The sequence below is a fragment of the Marmota monax genome, unplaced genomic scaffold, assembly GCF_021218885.2.
Source record: "Marmota monax isolate L192 unplaced genomic scaffold, Marmota_monax_Labrador192_F-V1.1 WCK01_AAM20220418_F8-fsc00098, whole genome shotgun sequence".
Taxonomy (NCBI): domain Eukaryota; kingdom Metazoa; phylum Chordata; class Mammalia; order Rodentia; family Sciuridae; genus Marmota; species Marmota monax.
In genome coordinates, this window is record NW_026694639.1 from 2,932,602 (window position 1) to 2,949,048 (window position 16,447).

The following is a 16,447-nucleotide window of genomic DNA, read 5'->3' on the forward strand; positions in this document are numbered from 1 at the left end:
TGTTTTTTAAAGTCAGTTGAAGGTGTTGAGGAGTGGAAGATTGGAATCTCTAAGTGTTCTTATTTCCTTTCTTTTAAAGAAAATATGAAAAAATAATAATAATTATAAAATGAAAATGAAGGTTTCTTCTTGCCTTATGAACGCCTTTGCAGTCAGGGCTGACCCTGGGAAATGTTTGGCCATCAATATATAAAAGATTGTATAATGCCCAATCAAGATTCATGGATTTAAAAATTTTTCACCATAAGTTCCCTACTGGAATGTCTGTTACATACGTCGTTTTGCTCTATGTCTTGGCAGAGCTGGTCATATTTTCAGAATGACTTTAGGTGACTGCGATGGATCACTTCTTTTTTCTGTCCCCTTCACTAGCAACTTTGTGAACTTCAAGAATTGCTTTGCAGTCTGAAAGGCCCCTGAGTCTGTGAGGTTGACTTTGCCAAGACTACCAGCCTGCCAAATTACTGAGGCTGCCAAAAGACTAGCCCAGACTTCTTCATATGATGAAAGTATAAAAAAGGGGCGGGGGTGGGGCATGTGCTTGGAGGACTTGCCCAATTCCCTCTGCTTCATAGGGAACATAAATCTCTGAAGAAGTCCAAGAGAGAGCTACCATCTGGTCAGTCTCCTGGCTTTCTGTGTGGCTCCCAACACCTATCGCCAAGTGTCAGGAGGGCTTCCTGTGTTGGACAAAGGCCTGCATCAGTGTTCAGTGCCAATATGCTAAAATCAGATGGGAGCCTAATGAGGTGGGAATCAATCGACAGACTGGTTTCAACCTGCAGTCTCATCCCTGCCACGGGTGCATCCTTAGAAGGGTCAACATTTCATCAATAAAAATTGGAGCAACTTCATAGCTGGCCCTGTCCTTGCTCACTATTCATTAGTCTCTTAAAGAATCTGCAGCACATCCAAACTAAAAACCTCCCCAATATCTCACGGAGCTGTGCATTCTAGACAACTTGAAGGCAGCACCATTGGAAGAAGTTGCAGAATTATTTTTACAGTGCAGACGTTTTGCAGCTAGTTTGGCCCACTTCCTGCTCAGATCTTCAGTTCTCAAAGCCAAGCCAATTTTTCTTTTTGTTCCGAGTTGCTCATGCTACAAAAGTTCATATCTTTTAAGAATCCCTCCTTTTATAACAAATGGTGGTATGAAACTTGTGTGCTTATTGACCTTGGAGATGTACTTGGTTTAAACTTTAATTACGTTTAATCTTTGACTTTCACCTTTAACATCTTAAGTTAGAAATAATGTCAAAACATCGAGAACTATAGTAATGTTTGATATTTTTTATGAAGATTAGAAGTCACTGATAGGTTATGTGAATTTTGAACCAAAAGGTCAGTATTAACTTTTGGGAACTCCATGAGAGAATTGAATATTTTTTATTATTGTCCTTTAAATTTATAAGCAAAGTTCATACATTAAATTTTTTTCTCCAACTGAAGATTTTCTTCTATTAGTTCTTCAGAGTGGCAAAATATCTGTATGCAGCTGTCCCTGCAAACCATCCTCTTCAGCACTGTATTCTACAAACCAAGCCTGGGAGATGCCTCCCCTGTGAGGCTTGCTGTTGTCACTTCTGACTCAATGGCCTTAACCTCACTCAGATTTCTTTCTCTCTCTTTTGACATGTCCCTACTATTCTTTGCCTTCCTTCAAAGACTGGGAGTACTCTAAAACATGTCCCTCTCCTGCATCCTCTTCATCGAGTTTGGCATCAGATCCCATTGGTTTTACTCCTGTTCCTTCCTCCCTTGAGTTACTGTGTCCCTCATCCTGTCTCATGGATGACTACAAAAGTCTATTTGTTCACTTTCCATTTTTTACATATGTCTACTGTCATGGCTATTTCCCAAAGTTGCTTTTACTATGACATCTGCAGTGGGGAAGCAGGGGAGGAAATAAAGAAAGGAAAATTCTCTATTGTCCTTGGTATCCTGTAGAATAAAATAAAACTGTACAGATGTGTCCCTGGAATCCATAAGGGCATGAGCATCTACACTTTGACTTACACCATCTTCCCTGTAAAAGTGACCCCCTCCACTAAGATAAGTTGCTCTATTTCTCTGATTATCACTTTTTTTTTTAAATTGGCCATGCTAAGTTATCATCCTCACCCCCTTTATTCCTTGTAAACTTCACTAAAAATGTAGCTTCTTTGAACACTTATTTGATTATCCCTTCTTTTATTCTTGTCTGTGTTTGTATTATATGTCGTGCATGCCCAGCTAGATATTAAATTCTCTGCAAAGTTGGCCAGATCTTGGCATCCACAGTGGCTTTCCTGTGCTCTGAGGTTATTCATACCGATCAAAATTTTTATTAGACCTGTGATGTACTGGCTTCTGTGGTGCACCTAAGGATGCTGAGCATGAATAAGACATTCTCTACCCTCCTTGAAGTTAGAGTTTATTGAGAAAGGAATGGGTTTTCAAAACTGAAGAATATGTGATGGAGTAAAGCATGCAGTGTTATGTGTGTGTGTTAGTCCATTTTTGCTGCTATAACAAAACAACTGGTATTTATTTCTCACTGTTCTGAAGTCTGGGAAGTCCAATATGAAAGCAGTTGACATGAGACTCATTTCCCATAGATGGCAATGTCTAAGTGTCCTTATGTGGCAGAAAAGATGAAAAGCAAAAAAGCCTAAGCTCATTTCTCTTCTGTCTTTTTATAAAGCACTAACCACTCCACTCTCATGACTCCACTTTTTCAGAAGGCCTCACCTCCACAAAGGGCATTAAGTTTAGACACGAATTTTGGAGCATATTAAAACCATAGCAACAACTAAAGCAAGTCAGTTTTATAAGGAAATGGTATTTAAGCTGGGACCTGAAGGGTAAACAGTAAGAAGTTAACAACTGATAGTATTTCTCTGGTAAGCAAACTGCTAATTTTACTCTAATGAGCAGAAAAGGTCATAGGTAATTCAATGATTCAACCAACTTAGCTATGGCAGCTCCACTGTAGATAAAGGACAATTAGTAAAAGAAATGGTGTTTAATTTGATTTCCTGTTTCTCTAAAATCTTCCTTAAGAAGGATGAGGATATACTGATCTTTTTGGTTTATTTTTTTAATTTTTAATTTTTATTATGCTCTACACTGAAATGAACAGCTGAGCAACTTCAATTCTACTAAAAATGGAAATAGGATTGGAATCCTGAGTAAAGTAGACAAAGAAACAAGAAAGAAGTAAGTAATGGGATCAGGAACGTAAAGCACAAAGCCAAGCCAAGACCAAGGGTGGAGAGAATCAGAATCAAGAGACAAAGGGACACTAGAACCCCACAGCTAGTCTCACAGTTGGGGCAGTTAGAACCATTTTGGCCTGTGATGGCAGATGCTAATCAACTGATGGTTAAAAGTAGAGTGGCTGCTTCTTGGAGTCATTAACCTTAAAAACCAGGTCTTATCACAATTAACCATTTCCCTTGCTTTCATAACATTGTCTGTCATGCCAAAGTGTGTGTGAATTTTAATTGAATTAATCAACATAAAAGCTCTTTGAAAATATAAAGTCTTCAAGGATAAAGTTACTATTACTTATCACCTTGCTTTTTGTGCTATAATATTAAAGAACAGTTGTTATGTATGATTCCAAATAACATCAAGGTGTATAAATAAATAACTACAAAAATCACACAAAGACTCAAAGGATATAAATAAGGGGAAGAAAAGTAATTTTCAGAATCCTTCCCTTTAGCTGGGTGAAAAGCCCATGACCATTGGAGGTAAGGTACCATTGGTGCTTGTCAAGATGCCCAGAGGAGTGCTGAAGGAGCCTACGGGCAGATACTAATGCAAGATCAAATGATGTGATTTCGCCAGTATCAGTTTACCTCTTACAAAATTCCTGAAAATGATTCATTGGATTTGAGGTAGCTGTGTATACAAATTGACCTAGAACTACTGAGCCTTCCTAGGATGCTTTCAAAAGTGCTTCAGGGAGATTTATCTCTCCCTCTTATTTTCTAAGCTGATTATAAGGCAATGCATTTTAGGAGAGATTTCAGAATGGTAAAACCCTGTTTTCAAATGATATGTATATATACATACATATATATATATACATACATATATATATACATATATATATATATATATGTATATATATATATGGCTTATATAAAACAGATAAAATTAGAGATGCTCCAGTTGAATCTGGTGATTAAATCCTACAACTGGCTCTTTTTTTCAGCTAATCCCCATGATGGTATTGCTGATCCTGGAGTCCCCTCCTAGCAAACACGGAACATTCCAGTGGTCTAAAACTGGGTCAGTCCATATGTTCTTGGAAATCAGAACACATTACAAAGCCTGCAGGTGTATACCTAAGGTCTATGATGGCTAAACTAGGAAATATGAAAGGAAACAGTGTCTCAGAGGGGAGGAATCAGAATGGCAGTCTAACAGAACTGTGGATCCAAAGTGGTTAAAACTGACAAAGAACAGGTTTGGGTTTAGCTGAAGGTGAACAATGAGGAACTGGGCTGGTATAACTTCTCTTCAGATCAGCAAACAAGGTTTTTCAACATGGACCAGAATTGAATTTTAATATACTGAGATTTTTCCATAATAATTAGATTTTCATGTTTTCTTGTTAGACATCTCAAAAAGCCTTATTTTATATTTTAGGTTTTTTTTTGGTATCTGTCATAACATTCCCAGATATAAGAACATAGATTCAGAGCTTAAGATAAAGACATAAAAATACATCAGAATTCGAAATTAGACATTGCAGCAATATTTAGCCAACAACTATTAGGAATCCAACATGGAAAAAAAAAAACAAACGAAGATAAAACTTTCATGTGTTAGGAATTTATTTTTAATGAAGAGCATTTTCTGTCTACTCAAATAAAGTAGTGTAAATCAGCTGTTCATAAATTATGAATGCTGATATTTGAATCATGCAAGTATAAACTTTAGACCTCTAGAGTAAGAACTATCCTTTCATTATGCAAAACAAAACATAATCATGGCAGAATATTTCAATATGGAAAAAAAGTCACTAACATTCATTTTTGTCTCTGTCATTTTAATCAGTTTGGAAATTGGGCCCAAAATTGACAATATTTTATTCATTATCTTTTGTTCTATCTGTTTTACATGGAAGACACTCATGATTTCTTCCATGCAAATTAGAATTTTAGAACAACAACAAAAAAAGACAGAGTAGTCTTTTATTCTCACTATTTTAGTATTTGCATAAGCCCAGATTCAGCCCTGGGATCCGTGTATGGGATGTTGCATTCCCTTCTGTCTTCCATCTCTCCCCAACAGAAGGTTGGTGGTGTTTGGGTACTGTTGCATGTTACTTTTATCTTAATTAGTTTATGACCCCTCAGAGCCCTGGGAAAGGGACTCAAGCCTTCCCAGAATCCTTGGGGACCCAGCCTGGCAGCATTTGAAACATTCGACCCTGACTTAATTGCTTTCTGGAAGGCCTTTTGTCCTTTGCTCTTAGCTTCCCCTTCAGTCTCAGCTCCAGAATACATATGCATGGACTAGACCTGAGCCGAACCCATGGAGCTGTCATGGCCTCAGACCAGCTGAATCACTGACTGAAGCAGAGCTATTCAGTAAAGCCTGCTTTTGATCAACGGAACCAATTTCAACCTGAAGACTTAGGAGCATTGAAATAAGAATGAGTTGCTATACATTGCCCTTTTGTTTTGGGGTGTGTGTTAGTTAGCTGTCTGTTGCTATAACAAATACCTGAGATAACTGACATGTAAAGAGAGATGTACTTTGGCTCACAGTTGTGGAGGTTCTAGTCTATGATTGGTGGGCACTGTTGCTTTGGGGCCTGTGGCAGGGCAGCATATCATGGTAGGCAGTGGATGGCAGAGCAGAATCACTCATTTTATGGCCAGGGAGCAAAGAAAACAAAATGGACTGAGGATGTAGTTCAGTGGTAGAGTGCTTGTGTGGCAGGCATGAGGCCCTGAATTTATTCCTAGTACTGGGGGAAAAGAGAGAGAGAGAGAGAGGAAATGATGAGAATAAAGGACTGGGATCCCATAATTCTTGTAAAAGGCATACCCCCAGTAACCTAAAGACCTACCATTTTGCCCCACCCTCAAAGTTTCTACCATCTCTCAAGAGTGGTTGGCTACCTAGTATTAATATGGAAATTACTGGCAACATGTAACTTTTACCTATCCTGCTCTATTTTTTCCTTCTAAGCAAACCTAAAGGAAAGGCATTCCATCAAAAAGTACTTTGGGTCAAACAAGCAGAAAAAAAATTGGTTGCAGTTTTATTATTGAAGAACACTTCTATCATCCTGATGGTTGTACTTCAAGCTAAAGGGGAATTCATCATGGGCATCAGGGGCTTTGTTACTTATAAGGTATGGCTCAAGATTTTCCCAGAAAATGATCAGATGAAGTAACTTAAGCCATACTCAGGATCAGGTGCAAATCCACCTCTATGGTGATCGCATTTGCATAATTTAGAGAGAGAGGTTAATCCTAGGTCCTGGCAGGATTTTCATCCTGACTACATTCAGTCTAGGTCATTCTTCTTCCTCTTCAGTTGGTAGTCCATATATAGCTTCCACTACCACACAAAGGCCCTTTGTGTGGGCAAAATGGTAGGTCTTTGGGTTACTGGGGATTTGCCTTTTACAGGAATTACAGGATGAAATGAAAAATGTTATGGATTAGAAGAAAAGGAAGAATCCTTGGTCTGTAACCCCTCTCCACTGTTTGCTAAATTTGTCACCTTGGACTGGCCACTTAATCTCTCCGTTGTTTGTGTTCCCATGTCCTCTCAAGATTAACATCTGCTCCACCCACATTAACAGTACTGTTGTGAGAATCCTATGGGATAACACTAAGAGGCTGCAAAGAGCTAAACACATGTCACTGTGTCAAACAGACTTTGGTAGGCAAGGCATCATAACACAGAAGAGCATGACCTTGAAGTCACCTAGACCTGGTTCTGACTCCAACTCTACCATTCACCAGATGTGGGATCTTGACCAAGTTAATTTACCACCACTCAGGTATCTTGGAAAAGTTGGGTAATTTGCCCTCCTAAGAAGACTGAATGAGATGAGGGAAATAAAGCATATGCATAGTGTCAGGCCTCAAAAGCATGGTATCTGGTTTTATTCCTGTTTAGTTTGGAGCATTTGTAGACAAGACAGCAATAGGCACAGGCATCGACCTTCTGCTGTTAATGCTGCTCTTTGCACCTGGGGGGAAACCGAGAAAACTCTCATTCTCTTTGGGCTTTGCTTGCAGTGGCTGAAGACTCATGCTCTTATCTCTCACTTCTGCTGTTAATGATGGATACTCTTTTCCAGACTGGAGTCCATGCCAGCTGCCCTTCTCCCCTGACACCTCCACCAGTTAGGATCACCAGTGGCTCAATCTGCATAATGTCTGCAGTCCTCTGAGTCCAGGAAGATCCACCTAGCCTCTCTCCAGATCACTGTCACCATTTCTAACCCCGCACAATTCATCACCCCACAATTTGGTATCTGAATTTGGCAGCCAGGACACAGTGATAGTTCATTTATACAAGGAAAAGCAAATCACTAGATGTGCGCCTTGTTTTTGACTTGTCTAATTTTTTTAAAAAAGTTATCTTGTTAATTGGTATATTCAATAGAAAAATCTCATAATCCACAAACATGGGATAGGAGTCCCTGTTGTCTGTTAATAGGAAACATTTCAAGAAGGGCTAGTGAATTTAAAAATTCACTTGTAAGGGCTGGGCATGGTAGTATACACCTGTAATCCCAGTGGCTCAGGAGGCTGAGGCAGGAAGATTGTGAATTCAAAGCCAGCCTCAGCAACTTAATGAGGCTTTAAGAAACTCAGCCATACTCTGTGTCTAAATAATATATTAAAAAGAGCTGGGGATGTGGCTTAGTGGTTAAGTACCCTTGGCTTCAATCCCCTGTATCAAAAACAAAAACAAAAATTTGCTTGGAAATCTAGCTACTTATTAGCTAATGTGTTCATTTTATACAGAAACTGGCATCCTGTTAAGATTAAGTAATATTTAATTAGTACATTTAAAAATACTTAGTTTCTTATAATTAAACACCATTCCATTCCTACTGCAAAACATTTAGAAAAAATGGGGAGATGTTGTGAGAAGAATCAAGTCAAACATAGTTCTCCACCTACAGATGATTTACATTTTGATATATTTTCTTCCAGTGTTTTTTCTTTGTTCTTTTATTAGCACAACGGCTAACTTAAGCTAATTAACATGTTTTACTTCACATAAATTTTGTGGTAAGAACACTAAAAATATATTGTTATTAATTTTCAAGTACAAAATGTATTTCTAACATACTTTTAGCAATTAATATTGTCTTAGTAATGTTAGTAACTTCTGTTATTAACTATATTGATTATGGTCACTACGTTGTGTAGTACAGCTCTTAAAATTATTCCTCCTTTACTGAAATTTTGTATGCTTTAGTCAACATTGCCTCAACCTTACTCAGTTCTTACCAACTGCTCTCTGTTTCTGAGAGTTTATCTTTTTTGATATTCTATAAATAAGTCAGGTCATGTGGCAATTGTCTTCCTGTGTCTGGCTCATTTCACTTAGCATAATGTCTACCAGTTTCATAGTTTCATTCATGTTGCTGCAAATGACTGGGTTTCCTTCTCTTTTAAGACTGAATAGTATTGCCCTGTGTGTGTGTGTGTGTGTGTGTGTACAGTATTTTTTTTACCATTTATCCACTGATGGACACTTAAGTCGATTTCATATCTTGGTTATTGTGACTAATGCTACACTAATCAAGGGAAGACAGATGTCTTTGTATGGCAGCAATTACCTTTCCTTTGTTTATTGTTGCAGAAGAGTGCTGGATCTTGTAGTAGTTGTGTTTTTAAATATTTTGAAGAAACTCCAGACCATTTTCTATAATAGCCATACAGGTTTCTAGTTGTTATTTATTTTTTTATTCTGTAGACAGTTTTAACTAGATCATTTCCAAGTGAATGTATTGTTCTCCTCTACTAGAAGGCTGGCTTTCAGCGAAGATCCGTGAATGTCACAAAGCTAGACCTGTTTCAGAGTCAAACTGAATACTTAGCGTCTTTGGCTTTGGGATTTTCCAAGCTCGAAATAACTGGGCTGGGTTTTCAAGGCATCTCGAAGGATTGCTTCCAGCGCATTGCTAACAAGCCCTTGCTGCCTTAACATTTTTGTGTCCAAACCTCAACTATTTAGCTAAAAAAATTAAGAGACAAGTTTCAGCAAATTGAATTGTTCAGTGTTGGTCTCAGTTCTGCTAAAGAGAGACTAATACACTACAATTGACAATAAATAGCAGAGGCACCTTATTTGGATTTGTTTTTCTGAGTATCTTCCATTTGGGATTTACAAAATCCACACAAGCTCTGAAAAAGCTACAATTTCCTGTCTATTAAGCCCAAAATGGAAAAACAAATACAATGAAAAACAGCAACCTAGTTGACAGACTAATATATATTAATCCCATCGCCATGGTTGAGAGATGGGAAATTATTATTGAATAAGACTCTTTCATCAAACCAAATATTTCCTAATGCTCCAAAGTACATATCTGGCTTGCTTCTGCTTTACACATCTGCTTCTCTCTTTGAACTCTGATATTAATCTGAAGGTTGCATGCAGCTGCACAGTTCTAAGATAATTAGTTCTTTCCATTATATATTACGATTGATAAGGCAGACCTCAAAAACATTCAGAGCTTGGATTTGCATAAACTCTGGGCAGTAAGGAGACTTTTTCCAAAATTCAAATCAATCTTCTGGAAAAACTTGTACAGTTTCCAGACCCTTCTTGGAATCTTTTACATCTTACCTCTCTGAGTATTTTCCCTTTAGCCTCTTTCTCTGTATTTTTATACTTAATTGCTAGCAGCTCTTTGTGTCCTCTCTGGAATATGTCAAAGACAACCAACCTGAAGGAGGTGACACCAGCCCTGATAAGCATGCCAGCAAATCACTGGGCTGGCTTTTTATATTAAACTTGGAGAATTTTGAAGCATTTCCTCCTGAGCTTCAGGAATTTGGAAACATTTATGTAGCTGCAGCTTCACAGTTTTCTCCCTATGAGATAAAACCCACCACCTCCAAGATTGTGATGGTGCTTCGGGTCATGAATTAAGATGTCCCTCCATAGCAGGGAAGTCACCCCTGGAGGCGGTTCCAGGTCCTCTGAAAGAAAAAGACTCCAGGTGTTTTTGTTCTAGCCCAGTGCTTTGTTTCCATGAAGGACAGTGGAGGCCAACAATGGAGACGAGATGAAATTCCGACATCCAGAGTGGGCAGGAGCTGGACTGAGGGTCAACGAGACATTCTAGGATGGAAGAATATTTTAAGCAAATTGCAGTATTCCTTTCTAATAAATGCAAACCAGCTTGAATTTATCCAGGAATACCACCCAGGTGACCATCATTCCAAAATTCAGCTTTGTGAACATAGTTTGAAAAGGAAATTTCTATTTGTCAACAGCATTCTTATTTGACTCCCAGTTAGTGAAAACACAAATCATATCTTGGTCATTAATTTCCCTGGAAGACTGTCCTTCTTCTTAAAAGTAAATGAATGAACAGCTGAATGTTTGGCTGTGGTGTGTTAGGACAATTTGAAAGCATGGTGATGGTGTCGCCTGCCTGTCCTTGCTTCTAGCATATCGCCTTTATTGGGATTGCGTTTGGCTTAGCCTATAACTGTCATGGCTGTCAAGCTTTTTGGAAATATACATGTGTTTATACATACATTTTTTTTTTGGTCTAGAAATTCACAGTACCTAAATATTTTTTTTTTTTTTTTACTTTTACAAAGCAAATTTCATCATCTGCCAAAATCCTGCCAGTAATTCTAACCCAGCAGGAAAGTATGTTGTTCTTATTTGTTCTACTCTGAGTTCCATTTGGCTGAGTCGGCAGGAAGCCTGGGGGAAAGAGTATGCATGTCATTTGACCACTGTTTCTTTCTTAACTTGCTCTCCTCTTTGGCTCCCATGACTCCATGCTGGCCGGGTTTTCCTCCAGGCTTTCTCTGCCTACACCACTGACACTCCAGGGCTGCAATGCTTCAGGCATTGGTCTTAAACCTTCTTTGACTCCTCAAGTCCAGATCTCTCTTTTGGGGTGCAGAATCATATCTAACTTCCTGTTTGAAATATTCACTCGTCTGTTTCAAAGTCCATGTGCTGACTTGAACTCTGATCTTCCAACTTGCTCCCCTCTCAGGGTTCCCCATCTGTGCTAGGTTAGAGATGCCCCAATTTATTAGACACTATGTCTAGCCCCTCTCTTTGAATCTGGGAAAGCTTGATCAGAGTGCTGCTGTGCAGTTTCTAAGTCCAGACTTCAGAGGCCGGAAGCTCCCACGTTGCATTTCTCGGGGTACTTGTAAAATCATCTAGAGTGGAACTGTTACCTGGAATTGGAACGATGCCCTGACCAAATACCAAAACAGAGCATCAGCTTTCGGATCAGGTGGAAGGTGGAGGCTGGCAGTGTCTCAAGGAGACAGTTGTTAAGGATTTGAAGGACAAGGAAAATGTTTTTTAAAAAAGTGACCAGTGTTATATAGTGGTGAAAAGGAAAGCAAAACTGGTATCTGCAGAATGTGGAAAAGAGAAATAAATGTCTCTGTCTAATGAATCTGTGGATCTGGTAAAGGAGATTTCCAGGTTAAAAGGACAAAAGCTTCAATGAGTTTCTTTTAGGTGCATATGATAAAACATGAGAACAAGATGAGCTTAAGAACCAAAACCAAAATAGTTAAGTGTTCAGCTGAAGTTTAGAGGAAGTATAAAGGAGCCTAGGACTTTCTAACCCTTTCTAATAAATAAATTCTGTGTCAGAAATAGCTCTGGGGCAAAGACCAAACCCCGGGCTGTATGAGGAAGACATGATCTCCGGACAAAGATCTCAAGAGCATGGCTTTAAGATGCTTGGTTAAGACTTCAGAACGACTGAAGCATGTACTTACTAGGATTTATGAGAATCAAAAGGCCTATCTTATAAATCATGGATACATAAATAATAGGAATTTTAGGTATTAAAGACAATGTTCTACTGTAACCCCACCAGCTACCCAAGGCACAGAAGGGTCCATCTTGGTAAGACATGTGGGTAGATTTCTGATCACTGGAATAGATGATAAATTGATAAATAACAGATCCACAAATGTCTTTGAGAAATTATATGAGCTAAGAGTAGAACAGACAAGATACACAAAATAACAAGAGATGTTTTGATCCCCAAAATGTGCACAAAAAGGAAACAGGCTGGGAAAAGTACTTGGCTGCCATGTTGGTCATTTCATATGGGAGGGGAAGGGTGACTCAGAAGATGGAACTAAAAATCCAGAGAGCAGAGCCAAGAGTTCTGCAGGGTGATTTCCAGGGTGTAGGAATTTCCAGAATGAAGGAAATAGCAACAGGTGCTGATGTGAGTTATAAACCTGCAAAGGGCCAGTGTGTGCTCTGTGGCTATGTTCTGCCTCTTTTGAATGGGACTGTTACAGTTTTCCCACATTAATCCAACTATTGTTAGTTTTGTGAAAGCCACAATGACTTCAGATTGAGAGGAACCATACCCAACTAGCCTCATTCATATGTGAACCTGATTTCAGTGATAAATGAGACTTAGACCTTGGGTCAATGCCACAGTGGACTGAGACATTTGGGGGGTCTTGCAAAGGGCGGGGAGTGTTTTTCATGTGGGAGGTTTGTAAATCATTGAAGGCCAGAAAAAAATGATATGTACAATACCCATAAACTCTTTGACTATTCTTTCATTGTATCTGAGTAGGCTTGACAATTCGAAAATGGCAAAAGTAGTCTTATAGAAATTTCTAGGTTCAGATTTCAAAATACTAGGAACTTCTACTTCCTATTCCTTGGAATACTACGACTTGCAACCTTACTGTCATTTTGTAAGGTAGGCCAGGCCATGTGGAGTGGTCCATATGTGAAGAAACTGAGGTCCCTGGCCAACGTGCTTGGCTTTCTCTAGCTGACAACAAGAATCAACTTGCCAATCATGTAAGGGAGCCATAATAGAAGTGAATGGGGTGACCCCATTGCTGACATATGCTGTTTTTTTAAATTACACTGACATTTTAAAATTTAATGTGATCAAATGCACCCAGTCTTTCCCTCTAAGATTTAGAGTTTGGAGGCTTTGTCTAACAAAGCCTTTTAAAATTCTCTTTACTTTTTCTAAAATTCTGGAGTTTTTTTTAATCCACATTGAGATCTATAACTCATATGGAATTTATGTTTTATGCATGGTATGAAGAATGACTCATTTTGTTGGTTTATTTCCTGTTGAAAATCGATCGTACCAACAGGATTTGTGGATGAGTCTATTCTTTCTCCACTGATTCCTTGAATCCTATCCTCATACCTCTTTCTAATTTTCATATACAGCTATTACTGTTTGGAGAGTTAATATATTTCATTGATCTAACATCTATGTATTCTTTGGCTAAAACCACACTTTAAAAATTGCTAAAGTTCTGTAAGTTTTGATATATGGTACAGAAAACCATCCCTCTGTTTGGAATAGTCAGTTATTCTTGGCCGTTTATCCTGTCATAAGAATTTTAAAATCAATTTGCTAGTTCTGTTTGGTTGTACTTGAATTAGACTTGCATTGTGCTCAGGATCAACATATACACATGAACGCTCCTGACTTCCATTGCAACTGATTAGAAAATACAGTAGAAGGATTATATTTGCAAGAGTAAGAATACTGGGAGATCCCTTGCAAAATGTACGCCCGTCTTTAATGAAAAAAAATTACGAAGTGTTATGAAAAGTTGAAAAGAATGTGGCATATTCATAAATGGGAAGCCTCAACACATTAATGAAGGCATTGAACCCAGTTTATTCTATTGCTTTTAAAAAATAAAAGTATTCCTTCACATTTTTCTAATTGTCTAAATTGAAGATGAAATTATTTTTACATATTTCAATGCAATGCCTAGAATTTAGTGTGTTGTCTTCATCATCTCCTCTTTCTTATTTCTAATCTTTAATAACACCTTCACACTTAAAATATTTTTTATTCCATAATTACAGAACCACTTTCTCCTTTTGATTCTGTTATTCTCAATATTCCCTCGCTGATCTTGATCTCTTTATTTCTTACATACCAGTCTTTCCATCCTTGATTTTGCCCTATTTGTATTGCATATGCACACGCTCCTAATTCCTATATTGTTTTAAGTGGTAATGACATCTCAGACTGCTCCCTTGACTTGCACACTCATATGTCCACTGGCTAAAAAGGCATGTCCATTCCTATATTCAACACCCCAAGTCAAATTTATGTATTTATTTTTTTGCTTGAGAACCTGTCCCACTATGTCTTCAATGAGTGATGGTCTTGTTGATATACACCTTTAAAACAAAGTCAGAAGGATACCAGCAGCATGTTATATCTAAATAAAAAGTGGCTTCTGGGTAACATTGTCCTTAAGGATTTTTCCCACTATAAATTTTCTTTGCATTTTTATATACCTCTATGACAAGTAATTTTTATATTTTCTCACTTGTCAATTTGTCATTGTAACTTTGAGCCAAAACAAACAGGACCCCCCATTATTCTTAAGTATACAGAGTACACATGTTCCCAATAAGTTCACAAGTTGTATGTGAGTAATATTTGGATGACAATGAACTAACACACTTCATGGTGTTATAGACTAGATGAAGTCTATTAGAAACAGGAAATATTTTCACTAATAAGAGTCAACAAGTCTCACAGTAGAAAGAGAGTGTCCAAGTTTTAGAAAACCAATAGTTACTCAAATTTGGAGGATAAGGTTAAGGAAATGCTTCTATATAAATACCAAATGCTTTCTGTCTGCTTTCAATTTTGCCAATCTTCCCAGATCTTGTCATGTCACAATGACATAGAAAGCAGACAGTTGTCAACAATGATTTTGCTACTATTTCTTCATGGTTTTTATTTCCATTGTAGTATCAAAATGTTCCCATCTCCTAACAATAGTGCCATGGGCACTTTCCCTGGCATACCTTCAGGAGAGTATAAGGCTGTGTTTTATAATACAGTCTGGATAGACCATATAACAGGTGTAGAACTTTGGGTAAATAACCTCTGTGGACTTCAGCTTCCTCTTATAAAACAAAGCAAACAATATCGCACTTGAGTAATGTAATAACCATTAAGTGAGCAAATGTGCCTGAAGTACTAAACACACTGATTGGAGATACAGTAGCTCAATAAGAAAGACCCAACTCAGTAGGTACTGACCAAAATGCCTATAAACCCAGCTGCAGTATCACATTTGCAAACACATTCTTGTCTCAGCCCTTGGTTATACTTCCTGTAGCACCTGGATACACTATTGTTAGCTCGATTCTGTTCCATACTTGGCTCAGTTTGCATGGCCCTCTGGTCTCCAATGCACGATTGGTTTTCCTGGTTTATCCTTAGCCTCTGATCAGCTGACTTCCTGGGCTTGGTTAAATACCTGGTATTTGACACATCTCCTGAACCACACTCACTGGAAATCCAACAAATGCAGCCCAATCCTTTCTGAACCTGTACTTGACCCTGAAGTAGCTAGTGCGGGATTAAAGTAAAAATTCATTAATTACTTTAAGAGAATGCCTGGTACCTCTCGAATAGGGTCATGTGACTCTAAAAGTGGAGCTGTCTCCCTTTAGGATGTTTTAGTGGTGGATTAGAATAGCTCATCAGAATTTGAGATAGGTCAGTGATAATATTCTAACAATTTCACAATGTCTTTCTTAACAGATTTGATGCCAGGTGAACCCAAGAGTCTAAAAATCAATCGGACAAAATGAAGGAGCTTGCTTCTTATCAAAATAAAGGCATGCGTAAGTTCTCCCATTGATAAGCTGTGCTGATCAACATATATTCATCAAGATAACCTTTGGTGAGGGGGAAAGCAACTTTGTCAGAGCCCATAAGCCCTCTTCCCATCTCCCAGTTCTCAGTTCCCCCGTCCAGCTAAACTCCAGGTCGGAGCTCTCTCTACACAACCTCCTCACTGCCTCGGATCTCCCCCGCTCTCAAATGCCCTCCAGTGAGGCTCACATTCTACAGTCTTATCAAAACTCCTCTTGTCCAGGTCTCCAGTGAACTCTTTGCTGCCAAATGCAGAGGCTGATTGCTCTGGTCTTTGCCCTATTCACTCTTCCACTCCCCCCTTTCTTGGAAACATCTGCTTTGCTTGGCTCCCTCTCAGCCCTGCTCTCTTGGCCCTTCTCTTAACTTTGCTGGCTGCAAGCCCGATGTCTCCTTTCCTGGTGTCTCCTCCTCTTGACAACCTCTAAACATCAGAGGTCCCCAGGGCTGTGCCCTGCTCCTCCTCCTGCATTCTCTGTTTGTAATCCCTCACTAGTGATCTCATCCGGTCTCGTGTCTCTCACATCCAAATTCTGGAAACGTCCACATTTA